Raw genomic sequence first — 8,719 nt, forward strand, 5'->3', positions numbered from 1 at the left:
TTCTAAGGCGTAAAACAACAACTTCATTAAGCTGTACTAGGGCCTGAGAGATACCTACTACAGTGGTTTGAATTTGATAACGCTTGGCCGACTTGGGAACAAGACTTCTATCAATGATAGAGATGGATGACGCGCTATCTATTATACCATGAACGTCATTTCTACCAATTTGTAGTGGTATTTGAAGAATCTCATTTGCTATAAGTGGTATGTGAAGGGTTTGAGCAAAGAGTTTGCGTCCTAATCTACCACGTGGATTTTTATTTTCAGAGCAAGTGGTATTGGTTCGATTTCCGTGAGGGACATGTGGCGTACGTTGTACACCCGTGGACCATTGTCCGAAATTAGGAGGGGGAGGGGAGCTCGGGGTAAGACTGCCCCCAACTGTCTTACTCGTAGTTAGTTTAAAGCCTGCGAGTAAGTCAAAGGTGGGTGGGGGTAGAAGCCCTGAGCATCGGGATTCAAATGTTCAGTACCACTTGGTTGTCTGGTGGGTTGCATCGTCATAGGATGGGGTGATGATCCCATACCCATAGATTGCCGAAAATAAGGCACGTACGGATAGGAGTAATAACCGGGAGGGAAAGGGGTAACGGAATAAGAAGGATACTGTTTGTGTCCTCTACCCTTACCGAACTGTCTAAGTTTACCTCTAAATTGACCTGCCTGTCCTGTATTTGTCACAGAAGGCATAGTTTTATTGGAAGCCGTGGAGGAGGCTACTGAGAGAGTTAAGCCTTCTAAGTATTTCTGTAATTTATCAATTTTTGCCGTTAGGTCCTCCGTTTTCCCCTGAGGTAAAGGAGGTGCGTGCTGTGAAGCGTTCGTAGACGGAAGAACATGGCTAGGCTTGCCTTTGTATTTAAATTATTTTTACGATGGTTGTTGTTGAGTGGAGGATTAGTCGTATTGGTGGATGCGGGGTTCGTGTCTACAAAAGTGTCAAGAGACTCCGTAAAAGTGGTCGTTTGTAAAGACGCAACCTCTTTCCGCACTGCTGTTTTGACTTTATCTTCCAACGTTGTGACCTGTCTGCGTTCTAGACGATTTTTGTTTAGTTCAATTTGTGTGAGGTCCTCCAAAAGCTCGTCCGGGTAGTCAAAGGCATGAAAACCAATTTTGTCTAAATAGTAAGGTAAAAGGCCGTTCTTAATGAATGAACATTGTTCTTCATTAGATAAATTATCACATTTATCCAAGAGAATCATTTTCTCGTAAACATAGTTACGGACGGATTCTGTTTCACCATGTACTCTATCATGTAGTTGTTCAAAGATTGAAAGTTTGTCCCTAGCGTGTTTAAAAGCTTCTATGACAGCATCTTTGAATTCAGTATAGGTAGCGTTTTCCAAGTTATTGCGCTTAAGGAGAACGCGAAGTTGACGTCTACCTTTACCTGTAAAACATGACACTACTACTTGTTTTGCCTGGTCAGGGGGAATGTTATTAAGGAAACTAACATCGTCCATTTCTTTAAAAAAAATCCTGAATATCATTTTTATCCGCATCAAAAGTCGGATTGCGAAAAGCTGCATTAAAAACATGTACGACCGGTGGTGGTGGGGGTGGAGGTGGATTTGGTGGGGTTGGTTGATTACTTGGGGGAACCAAATTCTGGTTCAATATGTTTCCAGTATTTACACCATTATTTTGGTCTACCATGTCGGATGACGATGAGGAAGGGAAAGGCCGCCTACAATTTGTTCTAGTGCGCAAACGAAGAGCAAATGCCTCTCTAAGCTCCTTGGCGTTTCTCTTGAGGTGCTTACGATTTCTTATCGCTAGCAAGTGGATATCATTTAGTAAACCACCGAGAGATTGCTTGAAGTCTGCCGAGATGCGGACAATGACCCATCAAGAGACTGGTATACAATGCTTATCTTCGTAGTCGTGCCACTAATAACAACAAGGAAGGAAGTCAGCCGATTACAGTGTATGAGGCGAGTAGGCCATTAAGCTCTCGTATAATAATCACAATGTGATTACAAAACACATGTAGAATGAGTTAAACAGGAAGGGATACCATCACAAATGCTACGCATAAAGGGCTGTGTTCGATTCCAGAAGCGGGTTTCGTTATCACGCTGTGAGCCTGTGGCCACAAGTGTACGAGCAGGATTCGGCACCACGTTGCATGGGAAGGAACATTGGTTCAATTCCTAGCGTTAGCAGAGAGGAATTTGGCACCACGTTGTAAGCCAGCGGCCTCAAGGGTGCGAGCGGGTTTCGGCACCACGTTGTGGGCCAGCGGCCTCAAGGGTACGAGCGGGTTTCGGCACCACGTTGGATGTAAACCTGGTTTCGGCACCATGTTGTGTGCATAGGCTCCTGAGTCTTACCTGGTCTCAGGGCACAGCGACCATTGAACGTTCTTGTATAGATGAGGTTTCCGTACCTGCATCCTAGAACGTATCTTCATTTTTATATTATTAGGGAGAGTATTTTGGGTGAATGAAAGGTACACAGTTTTCGAGGAGAAAATGTGCGAGTATAAGGGAAACATTCATTCACAGCAAAGGCAATGTGTGAGGCTTTAATGCGAGAGCCTTTGTTTCTTAAAACGAATCTAATTTGAAATTTAATTCCCGATTCCTTTATCTCATGTGTAGTATCTACCTGTCATGGTTTATCAAAATCGGAGTGTTACATGTTAGTATATATGTTTTCTCTAAGATAACTATCTTTCACAGTTTTATTTGACTTAAGTAACCTATTATTAAAGAGTTGCAAGACACAATTTTCTAAATAATAGATCGAAAATGGTGCTTGCGAGCCCTTTTCCGTACCTATTTTTGAAATTCCACAATGTTCAATAAGAAAGAAAAATATGTTTTCCGGCCCGTGAGTCAGTACGTTAGAAAACGTAGCAAATCAAGTGTACATGGTATATATACCGTTCGTAGAAAAGGGCCTTTCTAAGCTAGTTTTAGAGCGATTATTTTCAGGATCACTTATTAACTGAAGATAGACGCGGATGAAAAGATATTTAAGTAGATGCGAGTTGCTGGCAAAATTCGAACCTATGCTAATGTGCATGACATGATGGAGCAACGGTAGTGATATCTTCTTTCCTTCAATTTCGTTGCAGATATTGTTTCGGACTATGCGGCTAACGGACGTAGGATTTCCTCTGACATCTCGGCAGCAGAAATATGGGTCTACATTTTTTTACACAAAAAAATTGTCATATTCTTTAAACAATATACAAGGTAAATCATTTTGAAATGTTCTTTATTTGGTTTCTGTTACGGAACCCTGAATTGGCGAAGAGAAAAGCTCAGCATTTAAATGAAGCCTGAGTCCAGAAGTTAAATAGATACACTGTGAAAGATTATTTTCATACGCTACACGACGTTCTCGTTGACGTGGGTCTGATGCAAACCCTGACAGGGTATTTAATGATGAGGAGGAGTAACATCGCTTAAGTTTACATCATCAACCTGTTGTTTTTGCCAAAACTTCATGAAAACGTGTTCACGAAAGAGGAATACAGATTGGTTGAAAATGCGACCATCATATGCTGTACCAATACATTCCTGTACAGTAGGAATTGTTATTCTGTCTATGATTCTGATCAAAGATTAAGGCCTGAAAAGGATGGAACAGTAATCTACCTAATGGAAGTACGTGAAGAAACTGCAAAAGATTCTAGGACTATTTGTTTGACTACGGTTTGAGCTGTCACCCTTGTTTACAGTAGGGGTGGCAAAATTGTGAACAGGGTGTATGCTATTTCACCAGTTGCATGTCTTGTTGTTTTTATATTGGAAGTACCGTAGTAGTAGAATACGGATATTATTTTTGTCCCACAGATAACTTAAACCGAATACTATCCATTTCCAGTACAGATGTACTCGTCATACCTATTAGGAATTTGCAACAGTCATTCAAAACTTAACGTGGCAAAATTACCGCACACCTACCTTATTTAAAATACTTACGAGAATTATTTTCTTGAGAAATAATATTGATCGGATACGGATTGAAGTCACAAATGATGAGACTAGTTCTGTTGTATGGATATTTTAACGCTCACTGATGGATAGAACGGATTCGAAGATCATCTGACCTTCAGACTGGTTCTCTCTATCTCCGTACCCTGCCTGTGTCTCTATGCCTTGGCATCTCTACCTCTCAAAGCCAAATTTAAATCACTCTATAAGATGTAATCAATGAGTTATGCTCCTACATCACCGTTTGGTACGAATTTGCCCATGCTCTTGATTGATTGTTGTTATTCATGTGCTCTTTGAATCAGAAGTAGATCATTTTTGATATCTGAAACGACTAGAGATAAACCTATCTCAAACCTATCTCAAAACATTTATATACCTATTTCAACCTCTTAAAAGAACTTTAACCTTCAACACCGAAAATGTTTATTTAGTTCAGAAACAGATGTGACTTCAAAACTGATCTGTAGGCTCTGCTAGGTATCTTCTTCCGTAATCTTTCGTCGAGTCTATTAAGGTGTCTGACCCAAGGAATTAAAAAATAAAATGTTATGCAGCATGTATAAATACAATCCTTTCATCACATCGAAATAATTGTATCATGTTTCAAGCCTGATGAAAACTATCTACTTACCTATACGACTTTATGCTTGTAACTACTAAGCACTCTATTTAGTGTATATGTGCTGCGATCATGAACAAACAATGCAGTAGTAGTGGCAATTGCACTTGTTAAGGGCACGTACGTAATCGCACTTATAGAACCGAATTCTCGTAACACATTTTATATGTACGGTAAGTGTACCACTAGCTGATACTGATCCAAAAGCTGACATTTTTAGCTTAAATTGAACATAATAACGTTATTTGTGTTTATTAACAGATTTATGAAAACACACACTTTTGTTGGTGGTTTGGCAACATTTTGTTTAATCGTGGTTATTTTGCATCCAAAATGATAGAAGCATGCCGCCGTAGAATTACATGCCATGAGAAAATATGCAAAAGTGAGAAGACTTCTTAAGAAATACGGTAAGCCGACTTATCTCGTTAACCTAATGTTAATTTATGAATTTTTCTTGTTCAGTAGCATGTTGAATACATATTATTTTGGTGAAACTTGGTAGTTGTTGCGTAACGAAATACACATATATAATTCCATATATCCGCCAATTCCCAGTTCTAGCTGTTTTACCCACGAGGAATATAAATAGCATTAAATTGCTTTACTGCAAAATAATTCACGGAAATAAAACAACCAGCACCGACAATTAACGTCCACACATCGAGTGAGCGCGATAGTTACCATAGAAGGGTTGAATAGATTCGTATCAGTTCCAAATCACTGCAAATCTTAATTTCAAATAACAACTAACAAATTTTATATTGTGAAATTCCAGTTACAAATAACATGTACGAATGTTAATCATGAAAGTCCTCCCTTGAAGTAAATCAATTCTCAAATATAACATCCAATGTACAAAGTAACACTCATTACTTTTTTTCCAAGGATTTGTTTAACACTTGAATCTTTTAGATATAAAATCCCCACTTTAAACGCAATAAAGTACTTATTATAGAAACGTTAAATAATACAGGAATCCTCTACAAAATATAAATGACCAAGGTTAGCTACTGTATATAAACTGATAGGAAAAAGCAAACAACGTCAAAAGGTTTCACACAGATAATCCAACCAAGGCATTTAATGCTTATGTAAGGTACTAACTCAAATTTTCTTTCTTTTATTTCTTTCTTTTCTTTCTTCTTTTACGAGACAATAAGGAAAGTGAAATGGAAGTTACTACTTCTAATATAACAAATTACCATACATACCAGAAACTATTTCATTCATTTTCATTCAGTTCTTATATTCTTTTTTTCTTGTCTCCAAACCTATTTTTCTTCCAGAGGAATTTAGTGGTTAGAATTCTGCTTAAGTCTCTTTACAGCCATAATCCAATGGTTTCCTGTCTTCGTAATTTAAATATCACCACCTCCATTTCACACTTTTCATTCACACATTTACAAAACACTAAGTTTTCGGACTCGACTCCTTCAGTACCTAGGTGAAAATCCGCCGTCCGCTGGCTGAGCAGCAAGCAGCTGGCTGTAGCAACAACTATCGACACACAGTGGAATGCTCGCGCACTTCCACCACAGGTATTGCCAAGGTCACCCGATTACGAGTATCTCACGATCCTATTGCCATTTTAAAACGGAGATTTTATTAACAAATATTTTACATATTTTTATTTTTCGACTAAACGCAACACATTAATTTTCCCCTCCCCCGAAGAGGCAAACAATATTATACTAACCAAGGGGAGAAAAATAAAAATAATTTGTACATTACCAATTTTCCATTAACATTATTAATATATGGTTAATCCTCTTACAAACGATGATTATTCACTCCAATACATATTATCGACGAACACGGATGATGATGATGGGCTCTACCACCACAATTCCTAGCCCTTAACAATAATGAAGATTTTCCTGCAGGAAAAAACAAAATAAAACAAACACAACAAGGATTCAACAACAAGATATATAACAATAAATGTTATTCCAATTCCCAAGCAACTTAAGTATTTTTTGAAGGTATCTTAACTATTATTACCCTGAGCATTAGGATAAACATTAAATATTTTACAAAAGGATACATGGCGTTTCAATCTAATATTTGGATTTTCTACACTTCTTAACCACACAGAGTTCTGTGTAGGTTTACTCAACACCTCTTAAGGACCATCCCAAGGAGGAGCAATTTTTGGGTTAAAGTGTTTTTCCACGGACAATTTCAACATTCTTTTAACTAAGACAAGATCTCCCACATGCATATTAACAGGAATATGTTTCTGAGAGTAAATTTTCTCACTACGTTTCCAGGAATTCCGAATATTATTACATATAGTGGCAAATTTCTCATCTTTATTTAGGTCATCATCCCAAATTTCTAGATCTAGTTACCATTTAATATCAAGAGGATGATAAGATTTTCTCCCCATATAAATCTCTCTAGGTGAATAACCAGTAATCTCATTCATGCTAATGTTGATACTGAACGCGATTTTGGTTTACAATTGGCCCATTTTCTTTGTGTTTTTATCAACGTATGCACGAATTAAATTCTTCACGTACCTTATGGGTCCCTCCGCCTTATTCGGCGACGGGTTATACGGGGATAATTTTCCTGAATACCATAAGAGTACAAAAATTGAGAAAAGTACTCTAATACGAAGTATGAAGCGTCGTCGTGTAAAACAGAACCTGGAATCCGTATCTCAGACAAAGATCTAATAATTTATTACAAATAGTCTTAGAATTTAATTGTATCAAAGGTTCTAGAAACACAAATGTACTGAAAGAATCTTTTACAATCACAAATAAATTCATATCCTGAACTGTTGGGAAGACGACCAGCTACGTCAATGTGCCAAATGTAATTCGGATGTTTAACCTTTCTAGTATAATAATTTCCCATAGGTTTCTTAGTTTTATCTTTACATTTCTGACATATTTCACAAATATTCACATAGTTCTTTATATCTGAATACATTGCTGACCATGTAAAGCGAGAAGCAAACTTTTGTATCGTTTTCTTAATTCCCATATGACCTCCCGGTACTAAAGAATTATCAGCATACTCTAGAACGCTGTTTACTAAAGAAGAAGGTACGACAGTTCTAAAACCATGTCCAGATTTACCTTTTGTTTGTTTTAGCAAGATGTTATTCTGTAATTTGTAACCTGTTACCTCCTGCTTACTCTCGAGATTGGCTATAATCTCTTGCAGCTCTGGGTCTTTCCTTTGGTGTTCTTTCAAAAATATATTGAAATCAGGATACTTCCAAAAATTTACAAAAGACACATTTACGCTTTTACCATGATCTTTGACAACTTCAACAGTATCACCGTCTTTCGTATAACATTCCAAATGATTGCCAACACGGCTAAGAAAATTAGCTATACAATTTACCTTAGTGCGGATATGGACTATTCCAAATCTAAATCGAGCAAGTTTCTCCAGAAGATTTCCATACCGTCGTTGTCTTTTATGATTTGTAAGAAGCCAAGAGAGGCTTTTACTATCGCTGTATACAACAAATGGATTGAATAAATAATATTCAAATCGTTCTAAGCAAAGAGTGAGGGCTTTAAGTTCCAACTCATAGGCATTTTTACTCCAATCTGTAGGGGGAATTGCTTTCGAGAATATAGCAACAGGTCTCAAATTACAATGTTCATCATATTGACTCAAAACTCCTGAATAATAACGCAAACTACTATCCGAATGGACAATAAAGCTTGAGTTCATATCAGGAACTTTCAAAATTACATGAGTACAAAATTCATCCTTCAATCTTTGAAGTGTAATATCATGATCTTTTGTCACTTAAATATTCGTTTAGGAGATCGTAATTTCTGTAGCGGAGCTATCAATTCCGAATAATTTCTTACAAATTTAGAGTAAAATGCAGAAAATGAGCAAATTTTATTCATTCCTTTACGATTTTTAGGCTTCGGAATATCCTGAATTGCCTTAATTCTGTCTGCGTCAATATACATAATTCCCTTTTCAAAACGAAACCTTAAGTACTTTATACATTGTTGAAGCAAAAATGTTTTCTTAAGGGAAATGGTTATACAGCATTTTCTTAAACGGGAGAGAACATCCTCTAATAATTTCTTTTGTTCTTCGACATTAGAGCTAAACAGGAGAATATTATCGTAGAATATTTCCAAATTCTTTCTTATTA

The sequence above is a fragment of the Thermobia domestica genome, chromosome 2 (genome assembly GCF_964235325.1).
Source record: "Thermobia domestica chromosome 2, izTheDome1.hap1.1, whole genome shotgun sequence".
Classification (NCBI taxonomy): domain Eukaryota; kingdom Metazoa; phylum Arthropoda; class Insecta; order Zygentoma; family Lepismatidae; genus Thermobia; species Thermobia domestica.